Raw genomic sequence first — 26,752 nt, 5'->3', positions numbered from 1 at the left:
TCCCAGTCCGTGGGCTTTCTATTGATCTTGCTAGCTACAGACATTGATTCTTAAATCATGTAAGCCATAGTTGTGCTTCTGTGACTGGCTTGTTTCACTTTGCCTACTGTCCTCCTCGTTTATTCACTGTTATGCACTTTAGGATTTCATTCCTTAAGGCTGAAAAATTGTATTGGACATATAGAAAATATTTTCAAATATTGATTATTGTGATGAATGCTGCAGTAGTTTAGGTTTAAAATGTCCCTCCAAAGACCAAGTGGTGAATAGTTGGTTGTCATCTTGTGGAGATTTGAGGAAATAGTGAATGAGGGGAGGGCCCAATACAAAGACATTAGGTCACTAAGGGACCTAATGTTCTTGGCAGGGATAATGGGACCCCTGGTGATTTCATCTCCATTTCTCTTTGCCTCTCATCTCCCAGGAAGTAAAGAATCTCTTCCTGTCACAAGTTGTCACTGGGAGTTTTTGTCCTAACACATGCCCAAAGCAAGCAAACCAAAACTGCGTGACAAATGAATCTTTCCTGAGTAGATATCTAAGGTATTCTATCACTGTGAAGGAGGATTTGCACATGCTACAATGAACATTGGACTGCAGATATCTTTCAGTATGCTGATATCATTTATTTGGGGTTAAAAACCTAAAGTGATATTACTAGAGTACTAGTGCCTATTCTATTTTTTTTTGTATAACTCTCATAACCTTTTCCTTGATACTTTAGAGAAAGTAATGAAAAAGTTATGAAAACTGAACAAAATATATACTATAATATTTGATGGTAACTATTTTGAGACCATCTTGGAGTGTTTGGACATAGAAAAGGGAATAGTAATTTAAAAAATGGCAAAATTGATTGGAATATATTTAAAATGTATTTGGCAATGTAACAATGAGATCTCCTTCTGTATGTATGTGTGTGTGTGTGTGTATATATATATATATAAAACAGAAGCTAATAAAAAAGAAAGATGATTTCATTGTGAAGAGGACACACTGTGAAAAATATAACTTTATTGTTTGTATAGTATAGGAAGTGTATGCCTACAAATTTGTACTGTGTAATGATGAGCCAGTCTAGAAAATGAAATACACAACTTCCCAGGTACCTGAGGTCCCTTGCATTTAAATATCTTTCCTGGCCACCTGTCATGTTGCTTTAGCCTTTCCTTTTAAAAAAATATGGTAAAGATGCTGTACAGAGGGGTTACAGTTACATGAGTAAGGCAATGAGTACATTTCCTGTTACTGGGCATTGTTACCCTGTCCCTTGTTGTTCTCCCACTATCCCTTCCCTCCCCCCAGCTCCCTCTCTCCTCATTACCAAATACAGCCTTTCCTTTTGTTTTCCTCCTTTCCTTCTTTCCTCTCTCCCTACTTCCTTTCTTCATTATCCCTCTTTTCTTCTACTTTCTGCTTTCTCTCATTTCAATAACATATTCCAAATTTCTAAGCATCAAGCAATCTATTGATGGAAATACATGAAAAACATTCTTTCTCATGTCAGCCATGCAAAGCAAAGTACTCTTGAGTAGGAGCAGTATCTTGACCTCTCTGTAGCTGTTGTACATTATTCCCTACTGAGAAATACATTTCCAGCTAGCAGAGGCAAACAGATTATTTTCAATATATAATACTAATTTAGGGCAATTACTATGATTAATGTTTTTGAAACAAAATTGTGAGGTTTCCCCAATGAATGAAGCTGAAATGTTTATCTTATAATAAAGCTGTGGAATTGTATTAGTTCATAGTGGAACAACAAAGCTAGAGAATCATAGAAAAGCCAAACCATAAATCAGAACACCCCCAATTTGCTTTGAAACATTACTACCTCACTGTTATAAAATTTCCTGACTTTAAATATAGAAAGTTTAATTGAGAATACCAACTGCTATATGATTTTCAGAGAGTTAAGTCGTGTTTCCAGAAATTAGAATTATTTAAAAGGAAAAGAATCCTAAGTTCCATTATAAAACTCAATTTCACTTTAGATCAAGAAATTAAAATAGCACCATTGCACAATGAAATATATAAATGATGCTATGTGATGCTTATGTTTACTATTTACTAAAAAAATGGATATTCTTTTATGTGTAAGAATTTGTCGTAGATTAAAATACTATAAATGAAAATAATGGATAACTTAGCTTCAAATGTCAAGATATTCAAATTTAGAAACAAGTTGACCTGCGGGATCTTTTGCAAATTACTTAATCTCTCTAATGAGTGTGCTTTAAATACAGATTCCTGAATGGTCCCCAAGTACTTCCAAAGCCAAGAATGGTATACACGATTTGAGAATCAATGCCTAGAACTTCAAATGTGTATTATTTTTAAAAATCAAGATCCCTTGGAATGGACTGTGAGACAAAGAGTATTGCAGGATCTTTTCCCAATTCTTGACTACACCCTTCACCTATTTTGCAAATTAAGGGAAAATTCTTGCTCTGTTCAAATCATTTTGTGACAGATTGCCCTGGGGTTTATAAATGGAAGAACTATTTATATTCAGAAGCATCTTTACATAAACTTCTAGGATTTAAACTTTCAAATTTTGTTTTATATGTGTGCAAATGAGATGTTAAAATGAAACATTGTTTTCTTCCAAGAAATACTGAAACTAAATAAATGAAGATAGAGCTAAAGATAATCTTAATTCTCATTCTTGCCATTGTCAAAGAAGCCATTGCTTCTAAAATGAACTCTTCCAGGGCAAAGCAAAGAAAGCATTAAAAATAATGAAGGATTGCCTTGAAGTGGTCATCTTTCCTTGGGCTTGTTTGGATTACGAGACCTTATTGATATGAGAGTGTGGCTGCTACCTAGACTCCTACTCTCAGGGTAGTGGAAACTTGCTCAACCACTCTGGAAAGCAGTATGGAGGTTCCTCAAAAGACTAAGCATAGAGCTCCCCTGTGATCCAGCAATCCCACTCCTGGGTATTTACCAAAATGACCACAATAAGGCCACACTAAAGCAATCAGCACAACCATGTTCATTGCAGCATTATTTACCAGAGCTAAGACATAGGACCAACCCAGATGCCCCTCCATAGATGAATGGATCAAGAAGATGTGGTATATATACACAATGGAGTGCTATGCTTCCATCAGAAAGAATGACATTACCTCATTTGTAAGGAAATGAAAAGACCTGAAAAAAATATATATTAAGTGAAGCAATCCAGGTTCAAAACAAAGTAGATTGTATGTTTTCCATCATTCGTAATAACTAAAATACATCTATAATATTCTTAACAGCTGATTACAATATCCCTATTGTTAAGTGCATAGGACCATATATAATGAAGCATATCAAAATGGTCTCCAAGAATTGGAAACAAGAGGTTCTTCTTATGCCCTGTATGAAATAATTTCTTTTTTTCTGTTTCAGTTTTCCTTGCCCTTTGTCTTGTATAGAAGTTTATCTGATTCATGGAAGGGAAAGGGAATCACAGAAAGAGCAGGACAAAGAATGAACTAATGCAACAATGACAATCACTGGATACCATGTTGGAAATGAACTATATAACTTGGTGGTAACGGGGGCAATAGAAGTAGGGAAGGGTAATCAAGAGAAAATGAGGGAGTGGATAACAGTGTTTAAAAAGAAATGTACTCAATAAAGTAAAAAAGAATAATAAGAAAAAAAGAAATGTACTCCTTACCTTACTTATATAACTTTAACCAACCTGTTCATCACTTTTACAATAAAGATATAAAAAGAATAATGAAAGCAGTAACACCATACTTAGTATAGGTTATAATTTATATCAAAGCTCTAAGACCTAGAAATTTCACTTTCAATAGATAGATAAGAGAAAATAGGTAGTATATAGAATGAAGGAAGACACAAAGAGAGGAAAGAGGGAGGGGGGGGAGAAAAGAAAGGAAAGGAAAGGAAGGAAAGAAGGAAGGAAGGAAGGAAGGAAGGAAGGAAGGAAGGAAGGAAGGAAGGAAGGAAGGAAGGAAGGAAGGAAGGTTATGTGATGGTTGTCTTTAGGAAGAATGTTAAGAAGGAAGAATTTGAGTCTTAAAGGGTATTATCTCCAACGTAAATTGTTAAAATTATTATTTTCTCTCATAATAAGTGAATTTGTTTAAAAAATTAGTATCAAAGAATATCAGGTTTGCTACTAGTGCTTTGAAAATTTTGATAATTATTTTTGTATTTCTTAAAAGAATTGAAAAAGAAATTATTCTAAAACAGATACATTTACAAATCAAATGGATTCCATATTTTTTCCATAAAATTAAAAAGCTATTAATGTATACCATTATTTGTATCTTTATATAAAACCTATTCAATTTTATGACCATAATCAACTTAGTGATACTAATCTTACAAATTTTGTTGATGGTCATTCATAGGTTTATAATATTATTGTATGTTCTGTCATCTGTAAATCTATTCCTAAAAACCTGACTTAAGTGTAAAATGCAGGAACCTTATTCAGGAAGCTAAAAACCATGAGAGTTTATAAGTGTTGTTGAAAAGAGATAAAATATGATTGAAGTGCTTGTCTGTACATATGAAATAGTGTATTGAAACACATTTAAATTGCTTGTAACAGGAAGGAGAAGATTAACAGAGAGGAATGGAGTAAAAGTGGTCAAAATACATCACATGTCCGTATAGATCCATCAAAATTGAGCAATCATTACATGATTTTTAAAAAGGTAAATAAATCTCACCTTCTAATTCTATTAAAAGCTTAAAAATTGAATTCATGTTAACTTAAATTCTAGTAAAATATATTATTTAGCTATAAGTCTTTCAAGTAATTAGAAATAGCATTTTATCTAGGATTCACTGTACCTTAGCTTTTTGCTCAAGGTTGGTGTTGCACCACTTGAGATGCAGCTCCACTTGTGTCTTTGGTTTTTAGTTGGAGAATAGAGTTGCACAAATTTTTTGTTTGTCTGCAAACGGTGGTCTTTAGATCTCAGTCTCCTGAATAGCTAGGATAGCCCCAAGTGCCTGTCTATATTCACATTTCTTGATGCAGGGAAATAAGACAGTAGAATCTGTAAGATAGGGTCAAGCAAAAATGCTCTCCTTATTACTTCTCGAAGCCTTTCTAAAATGACATTGTTGCTATGTAGCCCAAGTTGTCTTCATCTCACCATGTACCTGAGTGCTGATTTCCAATTGTGTGCTATCACACACAGCTCATTAGTACAATATCGATTTGGAAAATTTGCATGTAAGCAAAGCAGCAGCAGAATGGGAATAATAAAACTCAAATAGAGAAAAAATTCTAATACATAATGAAGTGTGCCAATTTTTTTTATTATATTCAAGTTATACTGCATACATTTTTAATGAAAAATGTTTCTGAAAGTACAAAAGAGCAAGCACTTTCAATCCTCTAGAAAGCTATGGATATTTATAATAAAACACTGCTGCAAGCCAAATAAAATGAAGTTAAATTGTTTATTTTCTCCAACATAAGAAAATAAGTCCAAGTAGTTTACTGTTCTATTCTGTATTCTTTCTCTTCCATACAATAGAAAAAATAAAATTATACTTATTTTATGAGATTACCGTGCAGAATGATTGTGTACTTCCTGTAAATGTCTCCCATTGTTCCTGGCACAGGGACAGAGTCAGTAAATATTAAATCTGGTTTTCTGTGGGACAAGAAGCAATATCGTTGAACATTCTAGTTCTTCAAGGTCAGCTCTTAAGTCTTCCCTGGTTTAGAAATTTGTGGTGGGTAAGCTGAGTGCAGGTGGTTCACGCCTGTAATTCTAGCTACTCAGGAGGCTGAGATCTGAGGATCAAGGTTCAAACCAGCGCAGGCAGGAAAGTCCATGAGACTCTTATCTCCAAAAAACCACTAGAAAACCAGAAGTGGTTTAAGAGGTAGAGCGCTCACCTGGAGCTGAAGAGCACAAGGACAGCACCCAAGCCCAGAGTTCAAGCCCCATGACCGGCCAAAAAAAAAAAAAGATATTTGTGGTGGGATTTCGACTTATGAATAGAAGTATATTGTGCATTTTAATAAAAGAAAATTGAAAGAAAATAGGGCATGGGAAAATGATATTGCTAAATTAGACTTGTTCATTGCTTTCAGGCTAGGAATTTTTATTTCTAGAAGAGAATTGTCATAGACCTCCTTAATTATCACTTCTGATAATTAAGTTTATGTCTTGTGTTTTTCATTGCTTTATGAAGAAGTACGAGAAGTAAAAGAACTTGCACAAGTAAAAAATACATATATACACATATATGTACATATACAGCCTATCCTCAAATCTAATATGCCTATGATTCTTTAATTTTATCTTACTGTAAAGATGTTGTACAGGGGTGTTACATGAGTAAGGCAATGAGTACATTTCTTGTCAAGCATTGTTACCCCCACCTTTGTTCTCCCTCTATCCTTTCCCACCCCCACCTCCCTCATTCATTTCCAATATATTGTCTTGTGGTTATCACACTATATTCCAATCACAGTATATTCCAATATACTGTCTTGTGATGGGTCATCCTGTGTCCTTGTTTCAGCATTTTGTTATTCCCTTTCCCCACTCCAAATTAGACAAATGTATATACAAGACACAGGGTACTAAAATCAAATACAGTGACAACAAGGAATATACCATAGGATGAAGAAGATACTGACACTGATATTATCTGAGAGAATATTTTTGTTTCCATTTACTTTTTTCAGGGAGAGAGAGAGAGAGAGAGAGAGAGAGAGAGAGAGAGTGTTTGTGTGGTGCACATGCATGTGTGCTAGGAAACTACAGCTAGGACTTCACTGTGCATGCTAAGCAAATGTTTACAACCACAACCACGTAATGTTTCCTTAACCCTTTCAAATTTTGTTAAGCTTATTAAAGCTAACATTTTGGTATAAGTAAGGCACAGATGATATATAACCCAATCATTTGGGGCATTGACAGTATAATTGTATGGCCTGTCAGATCATTGGAAAGTGGTGTTGGCATTTCATATTTGTCTAAACTTACACTTGCATTTTTTCCATTTTGAGTCACAGGTTGCCAAAGGCTACACCGTTTCTGGTGAAATCCAGGAGTAGTTTTAATGATAGCTCTGTATTATGCATGAATCTATAACTTGAGCCATACACTGCTTGAAAGTGCCTTTCAAGGGTTCTAAAGGAGATTAGGACATTCCTAACACCTAGAGTTGTAACCTTGTGAAAGTCACTCTGTCATCTGGAGCCTGGCTCTTGCCCAGGCATCTGTCTGGCTTTCTTTAGTATGCTATCTATTTCAAGAAAGGGAAGAAAAATGTTAAAGATAGTTTATCATGAAATAATAACAGAAATTTGAGAAAATACATATGTATAACTTGATTTAAATATCATGAAATGTGTATGGAATGTGATGGAAATATCACATATTGCCTCATTGATATGAAAACTATTCCCTTCTGTGTCAATTTAAAATAAGCATGAAAAGGAAAACGCATAGATTGCAATGTTCATGTATGTTGCTTAGATACTTGATAATCGCTAATTTGAGCTATAGTTTCAACAAGATATTGAAGATATTCCAAGGAATGGAATCTGCACATATGCCCATCACTGGGTGGATGAATCGAAAATATGTGGTATATGTACACAATTAAATTTTGCTCATCCATTAAAATGAATGATATTGCACCATTTGTAAAGATATGAAAAGATGTGTTTAGTGAAGTACGTCAGGCCCAGAGAGTCAAAGAATGCCTATTTTCCCTTTCATGTGAAAGCTAGATTTAGCTTATAATCATTTATAAATTTCTAAGTTTTGTAACTATTTTGTGTAAACACATTCAAATGTACACAAGTGTATACGAATGTATTAACTGAAATATGGTAGATTCAAGGGAGAACTCAAATAGGGTAATTTCTTAGAGGGGCAAAGTCAAAGTTCAGCCAAATAAAACACCAAGGAGCAGATACTAGAAATTAGTGAGGTGGGGTCAAGGGGAAATGAGGTAGAGGAAGGACTTGGATAAGTAGGGAAGAATGCAGTCAAAAGTTTAATGTATATCCTACAAAATTAAGAGGAGTGAGGATCAAGTGGGTAGGGAAGGAGGGGAGAGAATGTTGAAAGGGGTGACAGTGAGCAAGATGCATTGTATTCCTAAACTGCTTTGGTAAAGGGCAACTCACTTGTACAACTCCTTAAAGATAAATTAAGGAATAAAGAAAAACAGTTCCGTGAATTTGGAAGATTTTGAAGGTAGGGTATCATAAACATATATAGTTTTTTATATCATTGGAAAGAGTGTTGATGGTCAATTTTTACAGAATAAATGTATTATTTCCCATAGGAAAGGGGTAGAATATTGATTAGAGCTTGGGACTTCAAGAATCAGTACATTGTCAAATTGACAACAGTGACCCTAGTATGAAATATAAGAAAAACTAATAAGATGCTGCTGAACATCAGTACTAGAAAAGCTAGGATACAAAACAAAACCTATGTAGTGCAGCTACATGGGTCATGATGTTTATGCACATTTCTCATTGGATTTCTTTGCATGAAAACATATGTAGTTATCTTTGAGCTCAGACCACATTTCCTCCAGCTTTCCAGAGGCACTGTCCACTGAGTAAAGGACAGCACACAGACTTCTTGAGAAATAACTTGACCCTGGCTTCCAGAATCACAGACTACCAAACTTCTGTGGTTTTGCACTTGTATTTTTATTGAATAAAACTGAGAGCTTCTGATCCAAAAAATGTTCGATATCAGCCAGAAAGAAATCAGGAGCAGTTTGATTTCGTGCTGCAAAAGCAGCTCATAAACTTGCCTTGAGGATATAGCAGCTCTTTTTTCACTCTATGGGAACTTAAACAACTGGATGGCCCAAAACCACCACAGTAGCCCACATTCTCTTTAATACACCACCTACATGGAAAGGAACACACATTTTCATTGACTGAGTACACATTTGCATGGTGAATTAATATCTCATGGAGTCTTTTCAATCACAGTAGATGATAACTTCTAAAAGATCGCCAAAGCTTATCAAAAGAAATATAAAATTTACAAATGTATCAAGAGTGTATAGAATTCAATATGCCAGATACTTAATAACATATAGCATTGACATTTTTATTTAAAAAATGATGGCCCATGCATAGTCATGCTTCCTTCTAGTATTATTTTATTTTTTCCAAACTATTAGCAACTTGATTAACCTAAGCAATGTTGAAAATTTGTTGAGCATTTGCAGTAAATGTTTGGAAAAACAAATATATATTTCTTACCAACTTTTTTCTTAGTTATAGGAAATAACATTTTTCAAAAGAATAGTTTATTATATACATCACCAATTTTTTTCTTTTATGTGATGGCTTGCCCTTTCTCTATATTGCTGTGTCTTTGAATAAACAAAGTGCCTTAGTTTCTATACCAAAATATTCCTTTATAGTTAGTTAGTTTTTATGTCTCATTGGAGAAATGTTTCCTCAACTTTCCCATTTGTGTATCATATAATGGTGAATTCATCAGTTTGCCTTTAGAGTTTCCATTCAACAGGGATTGAATTTAAGCAGTGTGAATTAGCGTCCTATTTTTTCATTTGCATATCTAACAATCTGAAATTATTCCTTAAATGATCATTCACTTACCCATTGCTCAAGAAATTTGAATTTGTCATTTATTATGTCTCCTATGATATTTTAATTTAGATCTTTTTTTATATGCCTATTTTACTTCAACAACTCTCTTGTCTGCACTAGATTTGCTAAAAAGTCTCAAAACTATTTTGGAATTTCATGACTTGTTCTAAATATTGTGTTTCTATAAATTCTGGAAAGCTTTTACAGCTCTCTGAAAATTGAGCTTAGTCAAAACCTAAGTAAAGACACTAAATCAGCAAACAAGGCAAACAAGCTGTATAGGACAAGTAGGTAGAAGGACTGTCTGAAACTCATCAGCAGTGTGGGACTATGGCTGAAAATACATTTTAAAAAGGCTGGAAGTATTAATCAAGAGGTAAATTGCTCGTTTAACAAGCACTAGGTGCTGAGTTCAATTTTCAGGCAGCTAAAATAAAATTTGTAAAAAAGAAAAACAAGATAATGACTTTTAATTACTTTAGGGAACAATAGAATTTAAAAAGTGAAGTTTCTTGACAATTACGTGTATCTGTCCTCAACCTTAAATTGTAATTTGTACAATCCATTTTCCATGAATAAATCAACTCAACAGATTTTTGTAGAGAATCTGAAATATGCAATGTGCACAAGAATGAGCTTGGAGACATACATAGATATGTTGAGATGCTATTTTTGAAATCAATAAAATAATAAATGCTGGTCAAAAATATTCAATGTATGGGGCTGGGAAGGTGGCTCAGTGGTACAGCACTTGCCTTGCAAAAATATTCAATGTACAGTATTTTTATGCATATGAATCATTTTATTTCACTATTATTCATACATGACAAAATAATTATGAATCCTGATGGAAGAGAGTTCTTTCTTCAAGAATTCTGGGGAATTTTGTTGAAGTGGAAAACTTCAGGTTATTTTTCAGAGTGATTTACAGAATTAGAAGTTTCAGCTTCTACTTGTTTCACCTCTTAGTTTCCCTAGGGGAGAAATTCTTGGTTCATAAGTTTGTCTGTCTATGAGACACTTTTGTTTTGATTTCTTTCCTTTGACTGCAACAAGAGAAACATTATGGCTATAATATAAGAATTCAATACTTTGAAGCATCATCATGCTTGTCAGATGGTCATAAAACTCTGTCCTCCTGTCTGCCACCAAGGTACAGTCAATTCTTCCTATCCAAACTAGTGATATTGTACGAAGTCTCAGTAAACAATGAATTAGGAGTCTTATTACTCCTCAGGGAAATTAACAAGGTTAGCTTTCTAAGAACTTATGGTCACATTTTTGTCAACTAATTTGCATGCAATTTTGTTTTGTGCATATTTATGTCTAGAAACTCAGATAGATAGATGGAGAGATTATTGTTTTATTATACTTGAATTTATTGCCAACAAATCTAACATATTCCTGCATGGATTTTTCGAATATCTATTTTTTTCCACAGCACATGATACATGTAGAAAAACTGAACAGCATTCCAGCCCTATACTTAGGATCATTTTAAAGGTTGAACCCTAAGCCAGGCGTGGTGGCTCATACCTGTAATCCTAGGGGTAGAACACTCCCCTGGAGCTGAAGAGCACAGGGATAGCACCCAAGCCCAGAGTTCAAGCCCCATAGCTCCACGACCAACAAAATAAATAAATAAATAAATAAATAAATAAATAAATAAATAAAAGTTGAACCCTCCAAAAAGTACAAAATGGAAAAATTTGCCCTAAAATACCCCCAAAACATTGCATTGTAAGGAATTTAAAAAAAACACACTTTAGTTCCTATGAATACTTATGTGAGAAGGCCAAGCATTGCCTGTTTCAGTACACTTGGGAATATGCTCTAACGGACAGTCAAGGCTTTCACTCTGTGTGCCATAGAATGACCAATAAAGCACACAAGTATTAATTTGTAACGTTATCTGAGAATTTTATAAGTAAATTAATTAGTATAAAGTAATTGTAGTATTATAATATAATTATAATATATACAAAGTATTTATGTATTTATATTTATTTATATTTATATATAAAGTAATTAAAATAGTAAAGTAAATTAATTGATTTTTTGCTGTCATGATTGTTTGTTATCATGGAAAATTTCAAAGATTTTAATGGTTCAAGGATGATACCGATTTGCTTCTTGGCTTTGGTAAGGAATGCTGCAATGTATTTGGTTGTGCCCGTAGCTCCAGAGTGGTCTTATTTGTGGTCACTTGGATGAATTCCCAGAAGTGCATTTTCTGGGTCATAAGAAAGCTGTATGTTTAGTCTTTTGAGAAACCTCCATACTGCTTTCCCAAGTGTTTCAACAAACTTACATTCCCACCAACAGTGTAGTAGTGTTCCCTTTTGGCCACATCCTTACCAGCATCTATTGTTGTTACTTTTCTTGATAAACCCCATTCTAACTGGGGTGAGTTGGAATTTCAATATTGTTTTGGTTAACATTTCTTTTATGGACAGAGATGTTAAACAATTCTTCCTGTCTCTATTGGCCATTCTTATTTCTCCCTCTGAAAATACTCTCTTTAAGTTTTTAGACCACTTTTAATTGGGTTGTTGTTTCTTTGAGGATTTGTTTTTTGGAGATTTCATTTTTTTGAGCTGTAAGTATATAATAGATATGAGGCCCTTACCTGATGTATAACTAGTAAAGATCACCTATTTGAATGAATGGATCAAGAAAATGTGGTCTATATACACAATGAAATGCTTGGACATACATTTAACCCAGACTAAAAATAAAATGGGTTTGGATCGCATGACCAATTTCTAGCACAAGTCTACATGTCAGTGGAAGCTGAACCCAAGTTTCCTTTACTGTAGCATCCATCTTCTGAATGAGAGAAGATTTATCAGAGACAGTCTGTAGTGTTTACCTATGGGAGAAGAGGTGATGGAAAGAGTTGAAGTGTGTGTAATAACTAGACTGAAAATATGGGTATTTTCCATATCAGTCAAGTCTTTAGTGTAGGATCCTAATAGATATTCTCCAAATTTTGCAAAGTACATCCTTAAAGAAAACCTAAATACTTGTAACTCCAAACTTTTCCTTTTTTTCTCATGCCTCATCGTTTCAGAGGATATAGAAACACATAGAAATAGAATGGAATAACCTATTATCTAATTTAAACTGCCAGTCAAAATCAGATAAGGTGTTTGGAAGACACAATTTTTCAATTAAAATACCTAACTTTTGGACTTGACTCAATTGTATGAAATGGCCAGAAAATGGCTATAGCTGCTCAAAAGCATTCAAGACTCAGAGTAGGAAAAGTTAAAATTGGGTTGGGTAGAAGGGCTGATTAAAAACTCAATATCCCCTTGCTCATGTAATTGTAACCCCTCTGTATGGTATTTTCACAATAAAAAAACTTATTAATTAAAAAACTCAATATCCTGATACTATCCCCTATCTATATCAGCTCTATACTCTGGCCACATGTGAAAGAAAATGATACGCAGTGAGCTTTTCTAATTTTCAGATTTGTCTCTGTCCAAATAATACCTATTAGTAATCAACAAGTATTTCATTCAAGGCAAACACCTTTTTAACTCCTATTGAATTTAAAACAGCCATGTGTCTTAGATATGATTGAATTCCAGCAGGAACTCCTAAAGTACAGAACCAGACGGAAGTGTTCCTTCATGTTTTCTGGTATAGATTGATCCCAGGGGCTAAGAGCTCCAGTTCAAGGCTTGAAGGAAAGAAGAAAAAGAGAAAGGAGAGCTGCAAAAATTGGCAATAAGAATTGTTACAAATCAAAATTCCTAATAAAAAGGCTCCAGTTGTTCTTTTGACAACACTGGTTTACAGTGCATAAAGGCCCTCCAGGTTGAGCCCAAAATAGTTTAAATCCCCTGCCAGGGTTATTAAAATTTAGAGTATTTTTATTTTTAATCTATGCTAAATACTTTTCTATGAACTGATTTGATGTGTATGAAATAATATGATCAAAAGGCAACAGTTCTTTTGTTTCTTGCTATAACTCATATCTCAAATCATAACTTTTCTAATATAAGATCAAAAATAATGCTGAAGAAAACAATCATCAAGTAAAAATCAATCTATCTTTGATATTTGTTACTGATGTAGAAAATTGTTTGCATTCCCTTGTGTATAAAATGAATGGTGAATGTCTCAGATACTAATATATATATATATATATATATAAAATTAATCCTATATAAATCAGTTCATAACATTTCTATAAAATTAGTTGTTCAAGCTAAATGAACAAAGAAGAAAACTTTAGAGAAAAATAGATCATCTTTACCATTGTTATGTTCTTAGTATGGTAAGAATCTACATTAAGGGAGGGGAAGCAAGAAATATATAACTAACACCAATCATTAGAGTGTATCATTAGAGATAATATATTTGGAAGATTAATTTTTAATTGCTCAAAGTCAATGTACAGAGCAGATATCCTACAATTCTACCAGCTAAGAAAAAAATCATCACATTCTACATCAATAGTGTATGTAATTCATTAATTGGGAATTTTATTTGTACTTTGTTCTTTTTACAAAAATAGATTGACTTCTTCTACTATGTTGTTTCCCTTGTCATAATTCCATTCATTTTCATCTTCCAGTTTTCAACATATAATCTTTCATATTTTGGCTAAACTTGTCAGATATTCTAACCTATTAGATGCTATAGTAAATGGGCTTTTCTCCTTTTTTTAATTTTTTGTTATTATCTTTAAACAATACAAATGAGCTGCTGCTTATGAAAACAATCTATCTTGATCAGGTTCACCGCATTTCAATAGTCTCCTTCATCCCTCCCCTCCCATTTCTTACCTCACTCTTCTTCATTTTGTAGGACATACATTGGATATTGGTTGTCTTCTCCCCTCCTCTACTGCTCTCCCCTTGACCCCAACCTACCCCTGTTGAACATCAGCTTATTAGTGTTTTATTTCATTGAACTTTGATTTTGCCTTGCTAAGAAATTACACTTTCGAGATCTTCCTTGAATCTACCACATTTCTGTTAAAATATTTTTATATACTTGCATACCATCCAATGTATTTTCTTATAAGTTAATAAGCTAAATAAACATGGTTTGTGGATTTTCATTGGAAGTATATGGAAATATAAGTAATTTTTAAATGGTATCATATAACTTTGTTCTATTTGTTTTATATTTCTATATTTGTTTTATAGTGAGTAGCCCAAGCTGGCCTTGAATTTCTTTTTTTGTGTTCAGTCACAGGGCCTGAACTCTGGGTGCTGTCCCTCAGCTCTTCAGCTCCAGGCTAGTGTTCTACCCACGTAAGCCACAGTGCCACTTCTAGTTTTCTGAGTGGTTTATTGAGATAAGAGTCTCACGGACTTTCCTGCCCAGGCTGGCTTTGAACCATGATCCTCAGATCTCAGCCTCCTGAGTAGCTAGGATTACAGGTGTGAGCCACTGTCGCTTCAGCCTCTAAGGTAACTACGAGTATAGGCACAAACCATTACTGCCAGGCTATTTCAAAGTCCTTAGACTTTGAATATACATATCTACAATATCTATTTCTTCAATTATACCAAGTTTTAAAATAATTTGTAATTTGTAATCTAAGTCTATATATGAAATTGATGAGTCCACAGACCACTAAAAGTAATATTTCAAACTTATTATGCATCTCCACTTTCTAGCAAAAAGTTAGTTTCTCTCATAGGAATTAGATGGCTATGTAGATCTCTTTCCTTTCACCACCACCACCAACAAAATGTTAAGTAGCATTGGCTTATAGAACAAATGATAATGTTAGAATTTTTAAATATAACTTGTTAAACATATTGGAAATTAATAGTGAGGGAAATTATGATCGTAATAAAAAATCAGAGTGCTAATAGATGTTGTCATATAAAAGGAAGTGGAAGATTCCCATTTCTTTCTGCTTCTCTTGATATAAAAATCAAATTACATTCTACATTAAGGTGATCTTAACTAAAAATACTGAATGAATAACTTAATAAGCATTTATTGGGTCTATCTACATATTTCCTTTCAGTATCAGGGTATGGTTAAGACATTAAGCAATTATTTTAAAGTGAGGTCCTTGAACTGTAATGACCTAAGCCTGGTTAGAAATGCAAATTCTATGGATCAGGATTAAATCTGAAAAATTACAAGTAAAAAGCCATACAGTTTAGGGGGCTGGGAAAGCAATATGTCAGAGAGAAAGACCTGGAATTAATTTCCTCTCTTATCTAAACTGATGCAACAGCAATACATGGATCAATGTTTTTTGTGGAATAATCCATGAGCCAGTTAAATGACTCCTGCACCACAAATTAACTTAATAACATTGGATCCAGTAGAAGAAGCAAAGGCATTATCTTGGTAAAAATCTCTACTTCTGGTACAGCATTATATGATCAAGTAGGAATGAATACACTGCTCTCACTGCTGGGTCCCCTCCTAGATGGTGACCAGACTCCGCCCTCCTCGCAGCCAAGTCTCCGCCCAGTGCCTGAGTTACCTAGGCAACTGGCACACCTGGAAGAGGTCTCATCCGCCTCTGCTGAGGTCACTTCTGGATTCCATGTGGCCACACCTTTCTCCCACCTGGTCCCACCTCCCTTTACCTGGTCACACCTTCCCCCCACCTTCCCTAGATAAGGCATGGCCAGGGGTCAGATGCTTTTTCCCAGCTGTATGTGCCAACCTGGCCTGGTGACAGCCGGAAGGATGAATAAACCTACCTCTTACCTGAATACCACCACGTGCATGGTGTTGTTCTTACTTGGCACCCTCTTTTAAAAACCTAACACTCACCTTGTTGCTAAGAAGCAAAGGGGTTGAATTTCACATGTAGCATCCCAGTTTTCCTAGATACTACTGAAGAGACTGTTTTTATCTTTCCTTTCTCGTTAAATTTACAGAATCTAGCATGGGCTAGTTTTATGGAAACCAAAGAGAATCAGATAGTGCTTTGTACTTGCATGTATGAACTCTTAACAGTTCCTGTCCCATTCATTGAAAAACATTTTGGGGGGAGGAAAAACAAAACATGGACTAAGCAATATAGAGTTCTAGTTTCTCCATGTGCCATCTGAAAGACTAACAAAAAAAGACTAAAGCAAACAAATATGAAAATCCCCAAACTAAACCACAGACTATTGGAAATCTAGTACTAAAAGGTAGCTGGTGGCTCAAGCCTATAATCCTAACAACTATTCAAAAGGCTGAGATCTGAGGATCTTAGTCTGGGGCCAATCTGGGCAGATACATCTGAGACTGCTATCTCCAAATAACTAGCAAAAAGCCAAAGTGGAGTTGTGGCTCAGTGGCGATATATCAGCCATGAGTGGAAAAAGCCAAGCACTAGTGGGACAATCAGAGTTTAAGCCTCAGTGCTGGCCAAATAAATAAATGAATAACAGAAGTACCAAATCAAGCAAACCTACTTGTGTACATTTAGTCAAAAGGATTGAAATCAGCATGTCAGACACAGTACTACTTCCATTTTTATTTCAGCACTATTTGTAGTAGTCTGCATTTAAGAGCAACTTAAAATTTAATAAATGGATCTATATGTATACCTGGACTTCATTCTATCTATCTGTCTGTCTATCTATCTATCTCTTTCTGTGTGTGTGTGTGTGTGTGTGTGTGTGTGTGTGTGTGTGTATGATGGAACATTATTTGGCTATCAGTATGAAGGTAATGCTGAAATATTCAGCAGTGTAAGGCGACCTTGAGGCTTTTTGGCTACATGAAATAAACCCGGGCAGAAGAACTGCATGATTCCTAGGATGAGGAATCTGAAATAAGAAAGTCCATAGAAGCAAGGAACAGACCTGTAGTTGGCAGGGACTAGAGATGCCAGAAAATGAGGCGCTATTAATAAAAAGGCATAAAATTTCAATTATGCAAAATGAAAATATCTAGAGAACTGCTACATAACAGTGGGCCTACAAATAAGAACAGTGAGTTGTACACTTAAAACTCTAGAAATACTAGACCTTATGTTGTGTTCCTACAATACAATTAATACTTGAAAACTAATTACTTTCTTTCCTCATTTTATCTTTTTCGTCCCTCCTACATTTTCCCATCAGCTTCATTTTAGCCCTGTGAATAAAATGTTTATATTTTCACTCTTTCTTTCTCATTGCTTTGGACCTGTAATTTGAATCTGACTTATATAAATAGAAATAAAACACATCATTTCCCATATGTTCTACACTTCCTTTATTGTTGGAGCAATTAAAGGGTTTGATTTAAGATATAGCCTTATCACAAATAACCAAAGTGTATCAGCGTTTGATTACAATATCAACAATGACTTCTGGGTAAGCAAATAAAATATATTATGATTGAAAATATAAACTCTCCAAAAATAAGGTTTCTATTTAAATAATAATAAGGGGATATATTTTATAAGTTTTAAAGAAAACAATATCCATAATTTTGAAATAAAGTCAAAGAAGTGCATTTTCTTTCAATCATGTGAGAGCATTGTTTAACAAATCCATGCCATGATTATTATTTGTCTAGGCCTATCGACTTGCTGCTTCTAATAATACCACAAACTCTATATTTCCATGTGATTTTGTAGATTTGTTTCTGGTGCAGGGGTAATTTTTACTGCTTGATTCAAAAGGAAAAAGAGACTGAAAGACTCCAAATTTCTTGCTTTATGGAATACTGATCATCTTTGTAAGTAAGTTAGTAACATTAAATTAAGGATTCTTTTCACATTGGCTATAAATATACACAAAGTGAATTTTGGTTTGAAAAGCACAAGTGCCCTGGAATACCTTTGATGTTCCTCCATTAGGAGGGTTCTAAGGGAAAGTCTTCCTGAGTGGCCAAAGAGGGAAGAGCAAGCATTTGGTTGCACACACAGAGGATCTGGACGCTGTTGTAAAGGGACTTTGTGGGTTATTTATCCCTAAACAATCACATTTAAACAAGTCGTTACTCTCAGTGGATCTGCCTTACTTAGTAACAGTAACAGCCTTAAAATGGGATTAAAATGAATCTTGAGCTCACACCTTGGGCCCCTTAGATTTTCAACTTCTTCTTAATCATTTTACCTGACACATGCAAACAAATTTTGGTCCATGAAGACGGTTCCATGATTAGGGATATCCAGCATTTGTGTGGATATATACAAGTATGTATGTATGTATGTATAGATATAGATACATACATACATACATAGATAAATACCCAACAAATACCCATGTATGAATAGCTCCTATTATCTTATGGATTCTGCTTACTTAGTCAAATGGCTGATGAAACTCATTAATGATTTACATAAACTTTAATATCTTTATATTTTCAGTTAACTTCTTAAACTTAAAAAAAATAAGTGACCAGTAGCCATCAATCATTTTCTGTTCCACAAAATATATTCATTTTCTTGGTAGTTGTTTGAGATTTTAATGCAAGGCCTGCATGCTCAGTAGACCGTCACTCCACTTCCTGAAACGTTCCTCCCATCCTGTTTTCCACTTGTTATTTTTAGGATAGTGTCTTATTTTCGGCATAGGATAGCTTAGGCTATCCTAAGCTATGCAATCTCAGGAATTTTTCTGCCTAAGCCGGGCTGGCAATGTAATCCTTCTAGCCTTCCACAGAGTTTAGGATTGCATGTCACAAAACCCAGCTTTGGGTCAGAAGAGAGTTTGCAAACATTGGGGTCAGGATAACATACCCCTGCCTTTCTCAGCATCCTACAAAGCTAAGATTACATCCTGAATCATAGACACCCTAATAAAAGCACTTTCTAACATAGCAAAAATCCTAAACTATGTTTATTTGAAATTTTCATCCCATGCTTCCTGTCTAGTGACATCAAGTTTTAAGTGATACTATTAAGGAATTACTTTAAATTATAATTTTTGTTAATATTGCTATGATTAGGAACTAAAGCAACAGACTGATGATTTAATATTTGAAACTCAAAGCTTGGGCAATAACTTTTATAATGATCTAAACAAGATCCTTTATAGCTAGAATACTGCTTTGACAGCAGTTCCTCTTATAACACACTTGATCTGATTGTTTAAGGCAGGTGCAAAGAGACAGAAATAATTCAAAGCATGTGATGGCCAGGTAGACTACCTTGGTCAAATGCTTCATCCTTCCAGTCAGTTGAAGTCAACAAGATAGAATGGCAGTTAGTAATGAACACTGAGAAAGGCCAACTATTTATATTAAGTATTTCTGTCCATTGAGTAAAGCACATGACTCATGATGACTTTTGGCAACTGAAGGGATAGAACAAGATGGTTAGTTTTTCCAAATGAGCCCTTGGGGAGTTGCAAATGGTGAGCAAGTGTCTTTTTAAAATAGCTTTAGAGAAGAGAATAGGAAGAGAGAAGGAGAATTAAAACTGGATGAAATGAAAGAGAGCAAAAAAACAAGGAGAAGAATATGACTCAGATAAAAAGCAGGGAGGGGGTAAGAAAAGGAATGGATTTTTCAAATCACTGCATTATACCACAAAGAGGAAAGCAACCAGTCTGTGGAATTTTTCTGGGGGTTGCTGAAAGATGGCATGATTAGTATCCCTCAGATACAGACTAGTATTATAAGCCAAACAGAGCCTTGCACTAGACAGGGAGAATTGGCAACCACACCTCCTTGTGACTGGAATCGGAAGGGTGTAGTCTGTTTGCACTTATTCTGCATTTCATCAGTTCCATTGGCAATGTTTTCATTCACTTAAAAAAATGATGAAGTGATCCCCAGTGGGTGTGTTTCTCTTTCTGCACAATAAAGACTGGGTTTGGGAGGGGGGGAGAAGGAAAGCTAGTGTGTGTGTGTGTGTGTGTGTGTGTGTGTGTGTGTGTGTGTGTGTGTGTGTGTGTTGATAGAAGAGTAAATTTGCACCAGCCATTTTTTCCACATTACACGAGAGGATATTCAATATCAAAGTGGATGAGTGGCTCCCTCAAATATTTTGGAAACCTTCATCTAGAAATATCTTTTAGAATTTTATGATTCTTTGAATCCAGAGATCTCCAGGGACTACCAAGCCAAATATAAGAGTCTGGACAACATTTCAAGGTGATAGCAAAAAACATCAACTAGCCAGAGAGATACTATAATGATCATTATGAATGTGCCATGATAAAAATAACAGGGATCGCATGCCTGAAGCTAATGCTGTTACCTTTGAAACTCATGGACACTTCTATTTGAACATAGTATCCTACTATCTGCATAGAATAGTACTGTCGGTTTATTAAAATGCTTCCATTCCCTCTCTGCTACTGTGTATATTAACTTCCAAATGGAGGTTCACATTGTCAAAGGGCAAAGTCAATCTCTGCATTGCATGATGCATAATTCTGAATGTTATGTAATTTTCCATTCATAATCAGAAGATATCTTGGTTGCCAGTAATTAATGTGTGTGATTCATAGTTAATTTGAAGAAGTAATTAGGCACATGACAATTGTTGGGTTTTATTCCATTATAAATTATATTTTCAGTAGAATGTGTTTATTTTGATAGTAGATTAATTAAGTTGGCCACCTGGGAGGGAAAAGAAAAGAGATGAATCAATATTGTTTTCATATTCTTGAAAGAGCCACACTGTTTTTTTTCCAATTATTGAAATTTTCTTTATTCCCAAACAAATCTTTACACATTTCACCACAGTGTTGCTAAATTCAAGTTGACCATAAACTTGAGAGTTGTCCCAGAAATAAGAAAAATCAATTAGTGTTGATCTTACCCAGCTGCTAGCCATACAATACAAATATTGAGAGTATTAAATATGCTTCATCTGAGTTCCAGAGCTCATGCGTGGGCCTCTTGAGACCTAAAGGACATGGAATCAGATGAATTGTAGAGAAAGCTCCTTTTCAAGGAATAGTAACAAAATCTTGGCCAAACTGTCTCTGTTCCAAATTTCAGAAAATCCTCATATACATATTTCAATGTACTTAAAATGCTAAATCTAGAATTGGAAACCATGAGACGGTTCATATTTACTCTCTTGAATTTTGATATGCATCCAGTGCCAAAAAAGCCTCTGGGTATATGTACGAAATTTGTAAAAATACATAAAAAACCTACTGAACCAAAACCACAGAGGAACACATGATAACTTTCCAGACAGAATAATTCACCACTCAGTCACTGGGGAATGCCAATCTCAAAAGACAGATTTTTACATCGGGCCAAAAAGATCAATAAAAGTAAGCTCTTTTTTGGATTAAGAATAAAAGAAAAGTCCATTTTCATTGGCCTTAAAATAATCCTAGTGGTAATGGTAATAATACCAAATTAACTGTACATTTTGGTGTGCCAACATTTAAGAGATACTTCAAATGATATGGAATAACCAAGGGTATTATTAGCATAGGTGGCATGGTTATCTGTTTGCTAGTTATTGTACAATGTGCTCTGTTTTCCTAGTTCCATATTAGATAAGCTGAGAAATCCTACTGAAAGTCAAATGAGAGAATCACAGTGATTTATGGACTCTCTATCTGACATTCGATTTCAAGTAAGGAGCACATGCATTCTGTCTGCAACATGCATGTTGTCACTCTCTCTTTTCTTTGCTAGTGCCATGGTTCAAACCAAGGGATCTCTGATCTGAGCTAATAGAGAAAATTCTCTTCTGTTTCTCCTCTTCTCTTTGCTCTTCTCTGACTCCCTCAACCACTGTAGGTTTTCAGCCAATTTCTCTTGCATTTGGTAGTCTGATCCTTCTTGTAAGAATGATATTTAAAGAGCATAACTGAATTCAGGAAAGCAACTCCTTTTGTAATAGCCCCACAAAAACTAAAATGTCTAGGAGTTAACTAAAGAAGTGAAGGACCTCTACGATGAAAACTTTAAAAACCTAAAAAAGGAAATTAAAGCAGAACTTAGGAAGTGGAAACACACTCATGTTCCTGGATTAGGAGGATTAACATCGTGAAAATGGCAATACTTCCAAAGGCTATTTACAAATTCAATTTGATTCTTATTAATATCCCAACCTCATTCTTCAATGAAATAGCAGAAGCAACACCGAAATTCATATTGAATAATAAAAGACCTCAAATATAAAAAACAATCCTTAGCAGAAAGAACAGTGCTGGAGGAATATCAATACCAAATTTTAAACTCTACTACAAAGCCATAGTAATCAAAACAGCTTGGTACTGGCACAAGAAGAGATCTGAGGGCCAATGGAATAAGACTGAAGACCCACAGACCTATTGCCACCTAATCTTCAATAAGGAAGCTAAAAATAGAATAGAAGAAAGACAACCTCTTCAGTAAAGGGCAAGATTAGTTAAACTCCTGTAGAAAACGAAAGCTAGATCCTTATATATCACCCTGCACTAGAATCAACTCCAAATGGATCAAAGACCTTGAAGTCAAAGCAGACACGCTGAAAACATTACAGGAAGGAATAGGAGAAACTCTAGGGCTCCTTGGCACAGGCCAAAATTTTCTTAATAAAGACCCAGAAATACAACAAATCAAAGAAAGTTTGGACAAATGGGATTGTACGAACTGCAGAGCTTCTGCATGGCAAAGGACATAGCTAGAAACATCAATAGAGAGCCTATGGACTGGGAGAAGATCTTCACTAGCCACACAACAGACAAGGGTCTCATATCTAAAATAGTCTTAGAATCCAAAAACTAAATCCCCCAAGAACAAATCCTCAAAGAAACAACTGTCCGATAAATAAGTGTGCTAAAGACTTAAAGAGAAATTCTCTGAAGAGGAAATAAGAATGGCCAGAAGACACAAAAGAAATGCTCAAGCTTCTCTGGTCATAAAATAAATGCACATCAAAACAACATTGAGATTCTACCTCACCCCAGTTAGAATGGCTATAATCAAAAACTCTAATAACAACAGACGCTGGAGGGGATGTGGCCAAAAGGGAACCCTACTGCATTGTTGGTGGGAATGTAAACAGGTTGACTCATTGTAACAATGAGATGGATAAGGCACTATACTGAAAACAAACTTTACAACTTGGGTGGGAGTCTGGAGAGGGAAGATTTGGGGAAGTAGGGAGGGAGGGATTGGTAGGGAAAAAACAAAGGAGGAGGTAACAATACTTGATAAGAAATATACTCATTACATTACTCAGATAACTTTAACCACTCTGTACAGTATTTTTACAATAAAAAACATATAAAAAGACAAAAAATGATATTCAAAGAAGAATGTAAAATAGTCATTACTAGAAACAGAAGAAGTAGAGTACTGCAGTAGATGTAGGATATTGGATAATTGTACTTAAATACAGTTAGAAAGCATGAAAAATACTGTAATCAAATAATTTTGGCTAATTTATAATAATTTATTATATATTTATAATATAAGGAACTAAGATGGAGAATAATGAGTCTCCCAACCCAAAAAATTTGAAAGAAATGGAAATGCTAATTACTCTTAATTATTATAAATTGTGTATTTATCTGTCACACCATGCCCTATTAACATGTCAAAATATTATACACTGCATATTAATTCAACATTACTGAAGAAAGAAATGATATCAGATCCCTTCATTCCCAAACTTAAAAAAAAAACCACCTAGAAGCCTTCATTCCCGAACTTAAAAAAAATGTCTAAAGCTTATCACACTTCAAATAAAAGATGCCAGTACACACAGTATATATTAATATCTGACTATTACACAAGTATACAACAAGGCACAAATAATGTTGTGGCTTTTCCATGTATTGGGACTCTGTGTACAAATATATAAGTATATGCATCTTTATGAATGCAGATTTTACAAAGCTGTGCAAGAATCATCTCAGTAAAAGGAATAAAACATGGAAGTTATATTAAACGTGCTGTGAAAAGACCTGACATGTTGTATACTTCAATTTTGTCTACTACTTCTCTCTGTGCCTTATTTCTGTTACAACAGAGACAATTTTCCTAAGGAAAATAGTAAAAGTCTATTCTTGGGCACTTAGAACTTCTAAAGATAACATGAACTGATTAATTGAATTAAAATTAGCACAATCAGGCATTTGGGCAGTAGCTTTGGTGCTGCTCCATTTGGTCATAGGTCTAACACGTTAGGCGATAGATTTTTACACCTCTCTCAAGCATATTATGGTAAAGCCCAAGAGTAAATGAGGTGCAGGAACATGGTCATTCTCTTCATGTTAAAGTAATGAGGTAGCAATTCCAGGGTCTTGTTTTTAATTAGTGCATGAAAGAATAGCTTAGAACCAACAAATTCACATGAGAAGCTAAATGGACTTTGAAAAATAGAACAAATATGATTGTCTAAAATTTTAAAGCATTTTCATATGTAAGACCTCAGGCATGTATTATGAGAAGAGTTTTCAGTTCATGTTTTTGAATGATAAGAAAATTATTCCAATAAGCAAGAGCAGAGACATTATCAAGTGGTCTGAAGTTCCATGACATGAGCTTAAAGTGAAGGATTGAGAAGAATTACTTCCAAGAAACTCTTCTGCTATACAAGAAATATTGCACACACATTCACACACAAATTCACACACATGCACAGGCCCATACATACATGCATGCACACACACAGACAACCATGCACCTGCATGCACACACTTCTTGAGACTGTCAGAATTCAGATATATTTTAAATCAAGAGCTTAGGATTTAATTGTTTTCTGAGTCCCTGAGAATGGAGACAGAATCCTACACTTTTGAAACTTGACATAGAAGCTAGGATATAAAATAAGACATACATTCCCAGATGACATTGGCAAAATCCCAGAGGAGAGAATTTATATCTTATTTCAAGGAAACCTTCAAGGAAAATGTCGAGTCTCTCCAAATTCTTCCTTCAGAGAAAACTAAATGTCAAGACAAAGCTGGGATGGAGAGGGGGAATGTTTAGAAGAGATAGTAAGGCTGATCCATGCAGAGTTCACCTAGGAGCACAAGGACATGGAAAACCATTGGCAGATCACAACTCTCAAGGGACAGGCAACACACACACACACACACACACACACACACACACACACACACACACACAAACACACATACATGGGTACATGGATAAATGGATGGATCCTCTCATGAGTGGATTTGGTCCGGGAGTTTAAAGCATAAGTAAACATATAAATAACACTAACAACAGACACCAGAGAAACAATGTTACACTATAAATCAGAAGAGACAACATTATCTCCAAGTTTCTGGATAATGCATGTGTTTTAGAGACAAGTTATATTTTCACTTACGTAATACAAAAAAGTAATATATATATATATATATATATATATATATATATATATATATATATATATATATATATATATAGTGTTCATTTAAATAGAAATAACTATTACCTTGAAAACGTCAACATGTTTAAAAATGTGTGTTGGAGAATCTACCAGACAAGACCAAAACATATTGTTATTGTTGTTTTGCTGCTATTAATACGATGGGTTCATAAATGGTGACCAAATGTTACTGATTGCTGCCACTTCTCGCAGCAAGATATATGAATGATGGTGGAGAAATGTCCTGTTATGGAGACGGTAATCAAAACAAGAGTGGAATGTGGACCTCTGTCCACATGTGTGACTAAAACAGGAAGGGGACATATCAATAAACACTTCCAACTTCCATGTTTCTTTTCATTTTTCTCTCTCAAATAGCTTTTTTTTCCTCTCTCTCTCTCTTTTGGAAGAAATGGAGTCTGGACTTTGGCCTCACATTTGCTAGGTAAATTCTCTACCACCCAACCTAATGTTTTTTTGTTGTTTTTTTTATTAGATTAGTTTTCAGATTATGCCTCTTTTTACCTAAGGATTGTAGTCTTCCTACCCCTGCCTCCTGCTTAGCTGAGATAAACAAATGTGGGCCAGTCCGTTGGGCTTGCATTTTGAAATAGCTCACTAGAGTTTTGCTAGGCTTGACTTAAACTCAATCCTCCCAATCTTTGTCTCCCAAATTACAGATTTGCTCCACAGTTCTCAGAACTAGATGGACTCCATGTGAGAAAATAATACCTTTCATGAAATAGTGACATACACATTCATCCCATAACAAAAATAAAAAAAAAAAAAAACACTGGACCTCCAAGAGCCCAAGGAGTTAGATAGGAGCATAATTTATTGCATGGAGAATTATATATATATATATATATGTATATATATATAAATGATGACATTACTATAAGACTTAAATGAACTAAAATCTTTTGAAAAATTATCAATGTATT

The sequence above is a fragment of the Dipodomys spectabilis genome, unplaced genomic scaffold, assembly GCF_019054845.1.
Source record: "Dipodomys spectabilis isolate Male_0828 unplaced genomic scaffold, ASM1905484v1 ptg000783l, whole genome shotgun sequence".
NCBI lineage: Eukaryota > Metazoa > Chordata > Mammalia > Rodentia > Heteromyidae > Dipodomys > Dipodomys spectabilis.
The sequence above is the reverse complement of the archived record's forward strand: the minus strand, read 5'-3'. Positions refer to the sequence as shown.